The sequence below is a fragment of the Dama dama genome, chromosome X (genome assembly GCF_033118175.1).
Source record: "Dama dama isolate Ldn47 chromosome X, ASM3311817v1, whole genome shotgun sequence".
Classification (NCBI taxonomy): domain Eukaryota; kingdom Metazoa; phylum Chordata; class Mammalia; order Artiodactyla; family Cervidae; genus Dama; species Dama dama.
The window spans coordinates 147,556,859-147,574,371 of NC_083714.1; positions in this window are offsets into that span (position 1 = coordinate 147,556,859).

The window sequence follows — 17,513 nt, forward strand, 5'->3', positions numbered from 1 at the left end:
TGGATAGTTGCTTTACAGAATTTTGTTGTTTTCTGTCCAACCTCAACATGAATCAGCCATATGTATACATATGTCCCCTCCTTTTAGAACCTCCTGCCCATCTCCCTCCCCAGTATGCAGCTTTTGAAACAAACTAAAAATAGAGTGAGCATATGATCCAGCAATCCCACTACTGGGCATATATCCAGTAAAGATGAAAACTCCCATCAGAAAAGAGACACGCACAGCAGTGTTTATAGTAGTACCAAGTACAGAAGTAAAGAAATGGAAACAACCTTAAATGCCCATACATAGGTGAATGGATAAAGAAAGATATTTTATACATACAATGGAATATTAACCATAAGAAAGAATGAAACAATGCTATTTTGTCAACATGGATGCACCTAGAGATGATCATACAAAGTAAGTCAAACAGACAAAGATAAGAGGAGCTTAGGTGGGTTCAGCTCACCTTTTGGACTTCAGTTGATGGGAGGTCTTCATCTTTTCCCTCTGGGCATATGGAGATGGCTGTTACATAACTGCTTTTAGCCTTGTGGCTTCCCAGTGACATTAGTCATTCTGAAGGCTCCCAGTAGTCTGCCCCAGAGCCCCTGAGCACCCTTATATATACCCATCTCCAGGGGGCCACACCGTTACGGTTTATGAGATCAGCAAGTCTCTTCCCCAGCCAATGGTGGCCCCGGGTGAGCCTTGACATCACAAAGACCCATCCTGACATGTCTAGTGGAGGATGGGGAGCAACTCAGATGATTTTGTGGCAGAAATGAGGCATTTGTAATTCCCCTAACGAGGCCTCCAAACTCACCTGCTACCCTCATCTCTCCACGTCAACTCATGGGTCACACGGCAGGCAGAGTGCATCTCCTACAAACCTTCCCCACAGCCACACTCCTCGGGCATTCATTCTGTCCTCTCTCACCTTTCACCTTTATCTAGTTTTGAATATCTTGCCTGAAATCCCTCCACGACAACTAGGCTGTGTTTAAGTGTCTGTGGAAGCAAGCATCATTCCACCTTCCCTCTGCAGTGTGGTCTTAATGCACCGTGAAGCCCATTGAATTCTGGGCCAGCCGACAGAAACCTTTCCATCCCGCCTGCTTGTCTCAGTGTTCCCGGAACTCGCCTCCGTTTTCTGGTCTCCAGTCGGAAACCCTTGTCTTCAGGCTGTGAGAACGCATTGAATACACTTGCCCTTGCTCCACACGGAGCTGTCTCGTTTCAAGTTTAGGACTCAGGGTCACCTCATTAGGAGTACTCCCCAGGCTTGGGTTTGAACAGGGTGATGGGGATGGGGCAGAGAAATGCTTGTTTCAGGTTGTGCTGGGGGATCCCATGCAGGAAATGATCACCTGCGGCTGATTAGTATTCCCAGCAAGGGGTGGAGCTTGCCCAGAGCTGTGTGAGCCTTGTGTGCAAGGGTCTTCTCAACACGTGCCCTCACAAATCTCTTTTCTCATCTTGTTTTCTTGCTGGAAGCTCCCTTGGAGCTGACCCCACAGCCAAATCCATGGTGGAATTCATTTCCATGAGCAGCTGCCACAAGCTTCCAGCTTCTTGGATAAAACACTGAGTCATCCTGTCCTGTGCATCTAGTTCCCATGGTCTCTCATTGAGCTGGTTGGCTCTGGAGGAAAGGGGAATGGATTGTGTGTTCCACCTCAGTCCTCGTTTTTCCAATTGACTCGTAGGGTCAACCAGCCTGAGGTGCACCCCTGGGGACACTTTGTTGGCTTAGTGGGTCTCCCTGGGTCTCCTGTGAAATGTTCACATCCTGGTGTCCACTTGTTGCTTACTCACCCACGGTTCATCACACTGCTGAACTTTATAAGTGGTAGAAAAAGCAAGTCATAAACAAACCCAAAAGATGACTCTTACAATTTTGAGAAGAAAGATCTTAAAACCTGATAGAAAAATGGGCAAGAGGCACGAGCCAACACTTTATAAGAAAGATGTATCACTGGCCTTTAAATTTATGAAGACATGTTTAAAGACATGAGCAGCCAATTCACAAGAAGAATATGGAACTAGCCCCGAACCACGTTAAGAACATATTAAATCTCACGAAGGTAAGAAAAATCATACTAAAATCCCCTTGAGAACTGAAACTCGGGCAGAAGTGGCATAGATTTTAGAAATTGCAGACAGAGACATTAAGATACTTGGAATAACAGTGTTTTGTGTGTTCTAAAGTAAGGAGAGACATGGAAATCCTCAAATAGACCCCATTTGATCTTACAGATATGAAAAACATAGTGTCAGATGAAGCCCATTTTATGGGTTTCCTGGTGGCTCAGACAGTCCAAAAAAGAGGAAAAACCCACCTGCAACATGGGAGACCGGGATTCAATCCCTGGGATGGGAAGATCCCCTGGAGGGGGGAATGGCAGCCTGCTCCAGTATGCCTGCCTCGAGATTCCCCATGGACAGAGGAGCCTGGCGGGCTACAGTCCATGGGGTCAAAAAGAGTTGGACCCAGCTGAGCAACGAAACACAGCACAGCACAGCACATTGAATGTTTGTGAAAGAAAGGCAGGTAGGGAGGAAGGAGGGAGAAAGGGAAACAAGGGAAATGAAAGGAAGGAAAGAAAATCCTCTGTTGCTGGTGAGAAGAGAGCAACCAGAGATGTCCCCCAGCAGGACAGCAATCCCCATGTCCATCTGAGCAGTCAGATGGTTTGAAACAACCATCACCAACTTTGGTCCCAGTCCTTCAACCAAACTCATGTGCAGGGTTTCCCACTAACAGGTAATTAGTCATCATGATTTCTCCTCATTCAAATCGTGATTCACCCAGAAGTGAAAAAGACACGTGTGCCCCAATGTTCACCACAGCACTGTTTACAATAGCCAGGGCATGGAAGCAACCTAGATGTCCATCAGCAGACCAATGGGAAAGAAAGCTGTGGTACATAGACACAATGGAATATTGCTCAGCCATTAAAAAGAACACATTTGAATCTGTTCTAATGAGGTAGATGAAACTGGAGCCTATTATACAGAGTGAAGTAAGTCAGAAAGAAAAACACCAATACACTTTACTAAGGCATATATATGGAATTTAGAATGATGGTAAGGATAACCCTATATGGGAGACAGCAAAAGAGACACAGATTTAAAGAACAGTCTTTTGGAGTCTGTGGGAGACGGCGAGGGTGGGATGATCTGAGAGTATAGCATTGAAACATGTATATTATCATATGTGAAAGAGATAGCCAGTCCATGTTCGATGCCTAAGACAGGGTGCTCAGGGCTGCTGCACTGGGATGACCCAGAGGGATAGGATGGGGAGGGAGGTGGGAGGGGGGATCAGGATGGGGAACACATGTACACTCATGGCTGATTCATGTTAATGTATGGCAAAACCACCACAATATTGTAAAGTAATTACCCACCAATTAAAATAAATAAACTAAAATAAAATAAAATAAAATACATTCCTTTGCTAAAAAGAGCCTAATCAATATTGGCTTTTTGACCTCCAGAAACGCCATTCTTTTCCTTCCTTTCTTCCCTCCTTCCTCCCCGTACTTTCTTTCCTTTACTTTCTTATTATACAACTGTTAAAGCTTGCTTTCCAATTATAGTTACGACACAGTCCTGGCTCTATTCCCCATGTTGGACAATGCATCCCTGAGCTCATCTTCCACCGAACTAACACTGCCTTCCTCCAACTCCCCGACCTCTGTATTGCCCCTCCCTCTTCCCCTCCCCGCTGGTAACCAGTAGATGCTTCTCTATATCTGCGCGCCTCCATTTTTATCATATTCTCTACTTTGCGGTATGTTTAGATTCTATAAGTGATATCATAGAGTATTTTTCTATCTCTGTGAGTTATTTTACTCAATATTCTACCTTCCATGTTGCTGCAAATGCCAATATTCCATTCTTTTGATGGGGCAGCTCCTTTGTATGCCTTTTTAGCAAATGGCACGGCCCCCCCACCCACCACACAGCTCCCCAGCTAATTATCCGTCTCTGCACTCACACAGAGAAACACCAAGTCCTCTTCTCTTCTCCCATGGGAAGTGTGTCTTTGAAGCTCAGTCTGGAACCAGTTCTTCCCCCTCCTTTCTGGCAACGTGGGCCTTCTGGTCCCATCTCCAACTCCACAGAAGCCATCTGCCTCCCTCCTCACACACTTATCCCTTCCCTGCCCTCTCTGCCCCCCACTATCAGGGAACTCAGAGACAAACATAATTTCACGTCAGGTTGATTTTATTTTCGTTATTAATGTATGCAGTTGCTATAATATTCAGCATCTGTACTGTTGGCCAGTACTCAGCGGCGAGACCCCCGAGCATTTCTGAAGTCTCTAGCCATGCCCCGAAGTCACTGGCTGTCCACTGGTCCAGCTGGAATGGCAGGGGTCTCCATGGCCTCTGGGACCTCGTCTTGTTCGTTCTGATTAGCTGGAATGGCAGGGGTCTCTGTGGTCTCTGGGACCTCCTCTGGTTCATTCTGAGTAGCTGGAATGGCAGGGTTCTCTGTGGTCTCTGGGACCTCCTCTGGTTCCTTCTGATTCAGCTGTTCATTTGCCTTGGAACTCTGGCTACAGAGCTTTGAGCATCTGATTTTCTTAAGCTTTTTGGTGGTGGGAGTTTGCTGAGTTTTCTTAGGCAGCTTTGCCGGAATGGGATTATTCACCCTCACGGTTACCCTGGCCACCTAGAGAAAACAAGAGGGGGAGCAAAGAATGGCACTGGTTTAGGGAAGAGTGTGAAGACAGGTGGGAACGATGGCTTCAGGAGAAGGGGTGTGGGCAGAGAAGGGTTATGTGCCAGGCAAGAACAGGGGAGGGGGTCTTTTGGGGTGGGGCCGATGGGCAAGAGGACTTTGGCTGGGTTCAGCTCACCTTGACGTTTTTTCTGGACCTCAGGTGATAGGAGGTCTTCATCTTCTCCTGGGTAACAGGAGTTGCGTGTTCCATAACTACTCTGGAGGCTTGTGGCTTCCTAGTCACCTCAGTCATTTGGAGGACTCACAGTGGTCTGCTCAGAGCCCCTGAGTACCCCTATATATACCCGTCCCCATGGAGCCTCACCCTCATGCTTTATGATGTCAGCAAGTCTCTTCCCGAGCCAATGGTGGCCCTGGGTGAGCTTTGACATCACAATGCCCCATCCTGACATATCTAAAGGGGGATGGGGAGCAATTCAAATGATTTGCTGGGAGAAATGAAGCATTAGTAATGCCCTAAAGAGGCCTCCAAACTCACCTGCCACCCTCACCTCTATGTCAACTCTGATGGGTCACACAGCAGGCAGAGTGCATCTCCTCCAAACCTTGCCCCACAGCCAGACTCCTCGGGCATTCATTCTGTTCTCTCTCAGCTTTCACCATTATCTAGCTTTTCATATCTTGCCTAAACTCCCTCCATGACAACTAGGTTGTGTTTAAGTGTTTGTGGAAGTGAGAATCATTCCACGTTCCAACTGCAAAGTGCTCTTAATGCACCTCGAAGACCACTTAATTCTGGGCCAGCCGACAGAAAGCTTTCCCATCCCACCTCCTTTTCTCCGCGTTCCAGGAGCTCTCCTCTGTTTTCTGGGCTCCAGTCGGAAACCCTTGTCTTCAGGCTGTGAGAACGCAGTGAATACACTTGACCTTGTTCCACATGGAGCTTTCTTGAATAAACCCACTAGGTCATGATGTCTAACTTTTTGAATATGTCGTTGGATTCTGTTTGCTAGTATTTGTTGAACATTTTTCACATATGTTCATCAGTGATATTGGCCTGTAGTTTTCTTTTTTGGTGGCATCTTTGTCTGGTTTTAGGATTAGGATGATGGGGGCCTCATAAATTGAGTTTGGGGGTTTACCTTGTGCAATAATTTGGAAGAGTTTGAGTAGGATAGGTGTTAGATCTTAATTGTTTGGTGGATTCACCTGTGAAGCCAACTGGTCCTTGGATTTGTTTGTTCAAAGATTTTTGATTGCAGTTTCAATTTCCATGCTTTTGATTGGTCTAGTGAGATTTTCTATTTCTTCCTGGCTCAGATTTGGAAGGTTATACTTTTCTAAGAATTTGTCCATTTCTTCCAAGTTTTCCATTTTATTTTCATATAGCTGCTGATAGTAGTCTCTTGTGATCCTTTGTATTGCTGTGTTGTCTGTTGCATGAACTGCAGCAGCATTCACAACGACCAAGAGATGAAAGGTAAGAGAATTGTTGGGTGCAGATGAAAAGAGAAAGAAATGGGACAGAGATACACAATGAAATATGACGCCAAAATTATGAAATTGGGAAAAATTCCATTTTCAGAGATACGCAAACATCTAGAGTTAATCACAGTAAGTAAAAAAAGGCAGATTAAAGAGATATCATATCATATACCTTCGAGACGGTATTAAAAAAAAAAAAAAAACATTGATGGCTATGAGTGACAATAAAAAAAAAAAGTGCAATGGACTTGCACTCCTGGTAAGAAAATTACGGTTAGCAAAGGTTGTTGGTGGGTGAGAGCCTGAAAGGTGAAGGCTGGAAGAAATATATTCCCACAAATGCCTATGCAATTCATAATCCACATGGACTTCTTGTATCAAGAGAAATGTGCTCAACAGATTCTAAAAACAGCTGTGACAGTAACCAGAGCTGAACACCTCCAGGTATCTGTGGAACGGAAGGAGAAACTGGTTCCCTGCAACAACTACAACGGTGTAAATTGTCTTAAATGAGAAATAAAAGTTTCACTGAAAGAAATAACCTCAAAGGCTAAAGAGACAGAAGCTTTTGGTGATTTCCAGGGTCTCCTTTTCCTCTCATTTACAACCAGGCCTGGGAGAACCTCAGAGGGGGCTGTTACCATAGCAACGAGGAGGGAACGAAGAAATGCTGCCGCCTTGTGGAAATTTTCTATAACAACAACATAAGAATGCTGATGGAGCCAGTGTTCACAACGGTGCTGAGCTCTAACCCATACCCACTCTTTAAACTGCCAGGGCTCACATAGGAGAAAAAATAAACACAGGGGAAGCTAACAGGTAGAGGATATGAACGGGTAAACACAATTCCGTGCCTCATTAAAAAAGCTGATGACAATGTGCACATAGGATGAAATGTAAGAGATACGAACATCTAAGCTGTTGAGGATATGATCACCTCTGCCTCAGCACGAAAATAGGCCACTGTCTAAAGCTGTACATGGAATCAGTGGTAGAATAGCATTAGTACAGTGGACGCTTTAGGTTACTGGTGGGATGGACCTGAGAAGAGGCATTATGAGCATGATTAGAAAAGTGCACTCCCATGTAAGACAAATAAATAAATAAACAAAGAGGCAGAGACAGTATGATAAACCAGGTCCTCTCCTGGAGTAGTTCAGAAATGAACAGATTTCGAACACCACATACCCCAATCCAGGTCCCATGGAAACCATTCACAACATCAAAGAGATGAAAGTTAAGATAGCATACCTGGACAGAGGAATGTATAAGGAAATTGATACATGTCTAGAATGAATTTTGAATCAAGGATTGAAATATGAAAGTAGGACAACTTCAGGGACAGATAAACCCAGAGATCATCCCACTGAGTGAAGGAGGTTCGATTCAAGAAATATCAGGTGATGCAACAGAGAGGAGGGATACAAAAATCCATTGCAGTGAGCACCCACACAAAGGTGACATGGACATCCAACCTGGCAAGAAACCTATGGTTGGACCCTGGTGGATGGAAGGGAAACATCTGTAGTTTGACATTAATTTCTTCCCACAGATACATATAAAATACAGAATCCACGTAAACCTATTGCAGCAAGAGTGGTAGTCGAAACACCTTCTAATAATATGTAGGTGAAAACAAGCACAGCTGAATACATAGAGTAGTCTCAGTGTCACGGAACAAGAATCTGTACACGTAAAACCAGCTCCCCTTGTCTTCAACTTAAAGAGAATAGGAAGATTTACTTCAAAAATCCAAGAGTGAGGAGACACCGGGTTTTGTGGTACCCTCTGGCTCGTTCTACTCTACTGTACAACCGGGCCTGACAAAACCTCTCAGATGGGGCAGGCCATCCCAAAAGAGGAGGGAATCATAAAGCCTTGCAGCATAGAGGGTTTTCTCTGTAATGGCAGCCTTCAAACTATCGCTGATGGATATATGATATACACAAGGCCGCTGGACTCAACATGAGACCTACCCTTGACCATGTCAGGGGTGATTCATCCAAAAAAGGAAAAAAGTGATAAAGCAAATCCAGAACACACTCAGGAAGAAAACATCAACAGTTAAATACAGCTCAAAGTGCTTTAAAAAATAAAGAAACACAGATTTTAAAAAACACGTGTAAGTCGACCATGCACTGCAGCAAGATTAACAGTATCCTATACATGAAAGTCAAGAAACTGATGCTGTCACTATTGAAAACAGTAAGCAGTTCTTTTTAAATTAATTTTTATTTTCTTATTGATGGATAGTTGCTTTACAGAATTTTGTTGTTTTCTGTCCAACCTCAACATGAATCAGCCATATGTATACATATGTCCCCTCCTTTTAGAACCTCCTGCCCATCTCCCTCCCCAGTATGCAGCTTTTGAAACAAACTAAAAATAGAGTGAGCATATGATCCAGCAATCCCACTACTGGGCATATATCCAGTAAAGATGAAAACTCCCATCAGAAAAGAGACACGCACAGCAGTGTTTATAGTAGTACCAAGTACAGAAGCAAAGAAATGGAAACAACCTTAAATGCCCATACATAGGTGAATGGATAAAGAAAGATATTTTATACATACAATGGAATATTAACCATAAGAAAGAATGAAACAATGCTATTTTGTCAACATGGATGCACCTAGAGATGATCATACAAAGTAAGTCAAACAGACAAAGATAAGAGGAGCTTAGGTGGGTTCAGCTCACCTTTTGGACTTCAGTTGATAGGAGGTCTTCATCTTTTTCCCCTGGGCATATGGAGATGGCTGTTACATAACTGCTTTAAGCCTTGTGGCTTCCCAGTGACCTTAGTCATTCTGAAGGCTCCCAGTAGTCTGCCCCAGAGCCCCTGAGCACCCTTATATATACCCATCTCCAGGGGGCCACACCGTTACGGTTTATGAGATCAGCAAGTCTCTTCCCCAGCCAATGGTGGCCCCGGGTGAGCCTTGCCATCACAAAGACCCACCCTGACATGTCTAGTGGAGGATGGGGAGCAACTCAGATGATTTTGTGGGAGAAATGAGGCATTTGTAATTCCCCTAACGAGGCCTCCAAACTCACCTGCTACCCTCATCTCTCCACGTCAACTCATGGGTCACACGGCAGGCAGAGTGCATCTCCTACAAACCTTCTCCACAGCCACACTCCTCGGGCATTCATTCTGTCCTCTCTCACCTTTCACCTATATCTAGTTTTGAATATCTTGCCTGAAGTCCCTCCACGACAACTAGGCTGTGTTTAAGTGTCTGTGGAAGCGAGCATCATTCCACCTTCCCTCTGCAGTGTGGTCTTAATGCACCGTGAAGCCCATTGAATTCTGGGCCAGCCGACAGAAACCTTTCCATCCCGCCTCCTTGTCTCAGTGTTCCCGGAACTCGCCTCCGTTTTCTGGTCTCCAGTCGGAAACCCTTGTCTTCAGGCTGTGAGAACGCATTGAATACACTTGCCCTTGCTCCACACGGAGCTGTCTCGTTTCAAGTTTAGGACTCAGGGTCACCTCACTAGGAGTACTCCCCAGGATTGGGTTTGAACAGGGTGATGGGGATGGGGCAGAGAAATGCTTGTTTCAGGTTGTGCTGGGGGATCCCATGCAGGAAATGACCACCTGCGGCTGATTAGTATTCCCAGCAAGGGGTGGAGCTTGCCCAGAGCTGTGTGAGCCTTGTGTGCAAGGGTCTTCTCAACACGTGCCCTCACAAATCTCTTTGCTCATCTTGTTTTCTTGCTGGAAGCTCCCTTGGAGCTGACCTCACAGCCAAAACCCTGGTGGAATTCATTTCCATGAGCAGCTGCCACAAGCTTCCAGCTTCTTGGATAAAACACTGAGTCATCCTGTCCTGTGCATCTAGTTCCCATGGTCTCTCATTGAGCTGGTTGGCTCTGGAGGAAAGGGGAATGGATTGTGTGCTCCACCTCAGTCCTCATTTTTCCAATTGACTCGTAGGGTCAACCAGCCTGAGGTGCACTTCTGGGGACACTTTGTTTGCTTAGTGGGTCTCCCTGGGTCTCCTGTGAAGTGTTCACATCCTGGTGTCCACTTGTTGCTTACTCACCCAGGGTTCATCACACTGCTGAACTTTATAAGTGGTAGAAAAAGCAAGCCATAAACAAACCCAAAAGATGACTCTTACAATTTTGAGAAGAAAGATCTTAAAACCTGATAGAAAAATGGGCAAGAGACACGAGCCAACACTTTATAAGAAAGATGTATCACTGGCCTTTAAATTTATGAAGACATGTTTAAAGACATGAGCAGCCAATTCACAAGAAGAGTATGGAACTAGCCCCGAACCACGTTAAGAACATATTAAATCTCACGAAGGTAAGAAAAATCATACTAAAATCCCCTTGAGAACTGAAACTCAGGCAGAAGTGGCATAGATTTTAGAAATTGCAGACAGAGACATTAAGATACTTGGAATAACTGTGTTTTATGTGTTCTAAAGTAAGGAGAGACATGGAAATCCTCAAATAGACCCCATTTGATCTTACAGATATGAAAAACATAGTGTCAGATGAAGCCCATTTTAAGGGTTTCCTGGTGGCTCAGACAGTCCAAAAAAGAGGAAAAACCCACCTGCAACATGGGAGACCGGGATTCAATCCCTGGGTTGGGAAGATCCCCTGGAGGGGGGAATGGCAGCCTGCTCCAGTATGCCTGCCCGGAGAATCCCCATGGACAGAGGAGCCTGGCGGGCTACAGTACATGGGGTCAAAAAGAGTTCGACCCAGATGAGCAACGAAACACAGCACAGCACAGCACATTGAATGTTTGTGAAAGAAAGGCAGGTAGGGAGGAAAGAGGGAGAAAGGGAAACAAGGGAAAGGAAAGGAAGGAAAGAAAATCCTCTGTTGCTGGTGAGAAGAGAGCAACCAGAGATGTCCCCCAGCAGGACAGCAATCCGCATATCCATCTGAGCACTCAGATGGTTTGAAACAACCATCACCAACTTTGGTCCCAGGCCTTCAACCAAACTCATGTGCAGGGTTTCCCACTAACAGGTAATTAGTCATCATGATTTCTCTTCATTCAAATCGTGATTCACCCAGAAGTGAAAAAGACACGTGTGCCCCAATGTTCACCACAGCACTGTTTACAATAGCCAGGGCATGGAAGCAACCTAGATGTCCATCAGCAGACAAATGGGAAAGAAAGCTGTGGTACATAGACACAATGGAATATTGCTCAGCCATTAAAAAGAACACATTTGAATCCGTTCTAATGAGGTAGATGAAACTGGAGCCTATTATACAGAGTGAAGTAAGTCAGAAAGAAAAACACCAATACACTTTACTAAGGCATATATATGGAATTTAGAATGATGGTAAGGATAACCCTATATGGGAGACAGCAAAAGAGACACAGATTTACAGAACAGTCTTTTGGAGTCTGTGGGAGACGGCGAGGGTGTGATGATCTGAGAGAATAGCATTGAAACATGTATATTATCATATGTGAAAGAGATAGCCAGTCCATGTTTGATGCATAAGGCAGGGTGCTCAGGGCTGGTGCACTGGGATGACCCAGAGGGATGGGATCGGGAGGGAGGCGGGAGGGGGGATCAGGATTTGGAACACAAGTACACTCATGGCTGATTCATGTTAATGTATGGCAAAACCACCACAATATTGTAAAGTAATTACCCACCAATTAAAATAAATAAACTAAACTAAACTAAAATAAAATACATTCCTTTGCTAAAAAGAGCCTAATCAATATTGGCTTTTTGACCTCCAAAAACGCCATTCTTTTCCTTCGTTTCTTCCCTCCTTCCTCCCCCCACTTTCTTTCCTTTACTTTCTTATTATACAACTGTTAAAGCTTGCTTTCCATTTATAGTTATGACAAAGTCCTGGCTCTATTCCCCATGTTGGACAGTGCATCCCTGAGCTCATCTTCTACCTAACTAACACTGCCTTCCTCCAACTCCCCGACCTCTGTATTGCCCCTCCCTCTTCCCCTCCCCGCTGGTAACCAGTAGATGCTTCTCTATATCTGCGCGCCTCCATTTTTATCATATTCTCTACTTTGCGGTATGTTTAGATTCTATAAGTGATATCATAGAGTATTTTTCTATCTCTGTGAGTTATTTTACTCAATATTCTACCTTCCATGTTGCTGCAAATGCCAATATTCCATTCTTTTGATGGGGCAGCTCCTTTGTATGCCTTTTTAGCAAATGGCATGGCCCCCCCACCCACCACACAGCTCCCCAGCTAAGTATCCGTCTCTGCACTCACACAAAGAAACACCAAGTCCTCTTCTCTTCTCCCATGTGAAGTGTGTCTTTGAAGCTCAGTCTGGAACCAGTTCTTCCCCATCCTTTCTGGCAACGTGGGCCTTCTGGTCCCATCTCCAACTCCACAGAAGCCATCTGCCTCCCTCCTCACACACTTATCCCTTCCCTGCCCTCTCTGCCCCCCACTATCAGAGAACTCAGAGACAAACATAATTTCACATCAGGTTGATTTTATTTTCGTTATTAATGTATGCAGTGGCTATAATATTCAGCATCTGTACTGTTGGCCAGTACTCAGCAGCGAGACCCCCGAGCATTTCTGAAGTCTCTAGCCATGCCCCGAAGTCACTGGCTGTCCACTGGTCCAGCTGGAATGGCAGGGGTCTCCATGGCCTCTGGGACCTCCTCTGGTTTGTTCTGATTAGCTGGAATGGCAGGGGTCTCTGTGGTCTCTGGGACCTCCTCTGGTTCCTTTTCAGTAGCTGGAATGGTAGTGGTCTCTGTGGTCTCTGGGACCTCCTCTGGTTCATTCTGATTAACTGGAATGGCAGGGGTATCTGTGGTCTCTGGGACCACCTCTGGTTCCTTCTGATTTAGCTGTTCATTTGACTTGGAACTCTGGCTACAGAGCTTTGAGCATCTGATTTTCTTAAGCTTTTTGGTGGTGGGAGTTTTCTGAGTTTTCTTAGGCAGATTTGCCAGAATGGGATTATTCACCCTCATGGTTACCTTGGCCAGCTAGAGAAAACAAGAGGGGGAGCAAAGAATGGCACTGGCTTAGGGAAGAGTGTGAAGACAGGTGGGAACGATGGTTTCAGGAGAAGGGGTGTGGGCAGAGAAGGGTTATGTGCCAGGCAAGGAGAGGGGAGGGGGTCTTTTGGAGTGGGGCCGATGGGCAAGGGGACTTTGGATGGGTTCAGCACACCTTGACATTTTGTCTGGATCTCAGTTGATAGGAGGTCTTCATCTTCTCCTGGGTAACAGGAGGTGCGTGTTCCATAACTACTTGGAGCCTTGTGGCTTCCTAGTCACCTCAGTCATTTGGAGGACTCACAGCGGTCTGCTCAGAGCCCCTGAGCACCCCTATATATATACCCGTCCCCATGGATCCTCACCCTCGTGCTATATGAGTTCAGCAAGTCACTTCCTCAGCCAATGGTGGCCCTGGGTGAGCTTTGACATCACAAAGCCCCATCCTGGCATGTCTAGCGGGGGATGGGGAGCAATTCAGATGATTTGCTGGGAGAAATGAGGCATTTGTAATGCCCTAAAGAGGCCTCCAAACTCACCTGCCACCCTCACCTCTATGTCAACTCTGATGGGTCACACAGCAGGCAGAGTGCATCTCCTCCAAACCTTGCCCCACAGCCACACTCCTCGGGCATTCATTCTGTTCTCTCTCAGCTTTCACCATTATCTAGCTTTTCATATCTTGCCTAAACTCCCTCCATGACAACTAGGTTGTGTTTAAGTGTCTGTGGAAGCGAGAATCATTCCACATTCCTCCTGCAATGTGGTCTTAATGCACCTCGAAGACCACTTAATTCTGGGCCGGCCGACAGAACCCTTTCCGATCCCGCCTCCTTTTCTCCACGTTCCAGGAGCTCTCCTCTGTTTACTGGTCTCCAGTTGGAAACCCTTGTCTTCAGGCTGTGACAACGCAGTGAATACACTTGACCTTGTTCCACATGGAGCTTTCTTGAATAAACCCACTTGGTCATGATGTCTAACTTTTTGTATATGTCGTTGGATTCTGTTTGCTAGAATTTGTTGAACATTTTTCACATATGTTCATCAGTGATATTGGCCTGTAGTTTACTTTTTTGGCGGCATCTTTGGCTGGTATTGGGATTAGGGTGAAGGGGGCCTCATAAATTGAGTTTGGGGGTTTACCTTGTGCAATAATTTGGAAGAGTTTGAGTAGGATAGGTGTTAGCTCTTAATTGTTTGTTGGATTCAGCTGTGAAGCCAACTGGTCCTTGGCTTTTGTTTGTTCAAAGATTTTTCATTGCAGTTTCGATTCCCATGCTTTTGATTGGTCTAGTAAGATTTTCTATTTCTTCCTGGCTCAGTTTTGGAAGGTTATACTTTTCTAAGAATTGGTCCATTTCTTCCAAGTTTTCCATTTGATTTTCATATAGCTGCTGATAGTGGTCTCTTGTGATCCTTTGTATTTTTGTGTTGTCTGTTGTGATTTCTCCATTTCCATTTCTTATTTTGTTGATTTGATTCTCCTCCCTTTTTTTCCTGATGTGTCTGGCTAGTGGTTTGTCTATGTTATTTATCTTCTCAAAGAACCAGCTTCTAGTTTTATTGATTTTTGGTATAGTCTGCTTTTTTTTTTTCACTTTTTTCTGCCATAACTTTATGACTTATTTCCTTCTACTAACCCTGGGGTTCTTCATTTCTCCTTTTTCTAGTTGCTTTAAGTGTAAAGTTAGGTCATTTATTTGATGTTTCTCTTGTTTCTTGAGGTAAGCTCTTATTGCTATCAACTTGCCCCTTAGCACTGGTTTACTGAATGGCATAGATTTGGGTCCTCGTGTTTTAATTTTCATTTGTTTCTATGCATATTTTGATTTCTTTTTTATTTCTTCTGTAATTTGTTGGTTATTAAGAAGCACTATCTTTAACCTCCATATGTTTTTATTTTTAATATTTTTTCCCTGTAGTTGACATCTAATCTTACCACATTGTGATCAGAAATGCTGCTTGAAGTGATTTAAATTTTTTTGAATTTACCAAGGATATATTCATGGCCCAGACTGTGATCTATTCTGGAGATTGTTCCATGTGCACTTGAGAAAAAGGTGAATTTCATTGTTTTGGGGTGAAATGTCCTATAGATATCAGTTAGGTCTAACTGGTCCATTGCATCATTTAAATTTGTGTTTCCTTGCTAATTTTCTGTTTGGTTGATCTGTCCATAGGCGTGAATTGTGTATTAAAGTCTTCTATTCTTGTTGTGCTACTGTTAATTTCTCCTTTCCTAATTGTTAGCATTTGCATTACGTATAACGAGCTTCTCCTATGTTGGGTGTGTATTTGTTTATAATTGTTATAACTTCTTGGTTTGATACTTTGATCCTTATGTAGTGTCCTTCTTTGTCTCTTTTCACAGCCTTTCTTTCAAAGTCTATTTTATCTGATATGAGTATTGATACTCCTGCTTTCTTTTGGTCTCCATTTGCGTGACATACCTTCTTCCAAACCTTTATGTTCACTCTGTATGTGTCCCTTGGCATGAGGTGGGTCTCTTGTAGACAGCATGTGTAGGGGTCTGCTTTTGTAACGATTTTACAATACTGGCTTTGTCATGTATCTATCCATTTGCTGATGCCTCTGTCCAATCATCAATTGACCTTTTTCCTTGGTACATTTTCTGGTAAATTGCAGACATCAGTATGTCTCTCTGGAAGTATTTCAGCAAGGCTGCCACTTAGTAGTAAGCCATGTTTTTTTTTTTTTACAGCAGTTTTCTTTGGATATAAACTTTACATACGATGAAATATACCAATCTTTTTTTTTTTTCCAGTCATGCTACTTTTTAATTGAAGTATAGTTAATTTACAATGTTGTGTTCAGTTCAGTTCAGTCGCTCAGTCAAGACTGTCTCTGCGACGCTGTGAACCACAGCATGCCAGGCCTCCCTGTCCATCACCAACTCCCAGAGTTTACCCAAAGTCATGTCCACTGAGTTGGTGATGCCATCCAACCATCTCATCCTCTGTCATCCGCTTCTCCTCCTGCCCTCAATCTTTCCCAGCATCAGTGTCTTTACAAAGGAGTCAGCTCTACACATCAGGTGGCCAAAGCATTGGAGTTTCAGTTTCAACATCAGTCCTTCTGATGAACACCTAGGACTGATCTCCCTTAGGATGGACTGGTTGGATCTCCTTGCAGTCCAAGGGACTCTCAAGAGTCTTCTCCAACATCACAGTTCAAAAGCACCAATTCTTCAGGGCTCACCTTTCTTTATAGTCCAAATCTCACATCCATACATGACTACTGGTAAAAACATAGCCTTGACTAGATGGACCTTTGTTGACAATATAATGTCTCTGCTTTTTAATATGCTGTCAAGGTTGGTCATAACCTTTCTTCCAAGGAGTAGGTGTCTTTTAATTTCATGGCTGCAGTGACCATATGCAGTGATTTTGGAGCCCCCCAAAATAAAGTTAGCCACTGTTGCCCCATCTACTTGCCATGAAGTGATGGGACCAGATGCCATGATCTTAGTTTTCTGAATGTTGAGCTTTCAGCCAACTTTTCACTCTCCTCTTTCAGTTTCATCAAGAGGCTCTTTAGTTCTTCTTCATGTTCTGCCATGAGGGTGGTGTCATCTGCATATCTGAGTTCATTGATATTTCTCCCAGGAGTCTTGATTCCAGATTGTGCTCATTCCAGCCTAGCATTTCTCATGATGTACTCTGCATATAAGTTAAATAACCAGAGTGACAATATACAACCTTCATGTACTCTTTTCCCTATTTGGAACCAGTCTGTTGTTCCATGTCCAGTTCTACCTGTTGCATCCTGACCTGCATACAGGTTTCTCAAGAGGTAGGTCTCGTGGTCTGGTACCCATCTCTTTCAGAATTTCCACAGTTTATTGTCATCCACATAGTCAAAGGCCTTGGCATAGTCAATAAAGGAGAAATAGATGTTTTTCTGGAACTCTCTTGCTTTTTCGAGGATCCAGTGGGTATTGGCAATTTGATCTCTGGTTTCTCTGCTTTTTCTAAAACCAGCTTGGACATCTGGAAGTTCACGCTTCACGTATTGCTGAAGCCTGACTTGGAGAACTTTGAGCATTACTTTACGAGCATGTGAGATGAGTGCAATTGTGTGGTAGTTTAAGCATTCTTTGGCATTGCCTTTCTTTGGGATTGGAATGAAAACTGGCCTTTTCGAGTCCTCTGGCCACTGCTGAGTTTTCTAAATTGCTGATATATTGAGTGCAACACTTTCACAGCATCATCTTTTAGGATTTGAAATAGTTCAACTGGAATTCCGTCACCTCCACTAACTTTGTTCATAGTGATGGTTCCTAAGGCCCACTCGATTTTAGATTCCAGGATGCCTGGCTCTAGGTGAGTGATCACACCA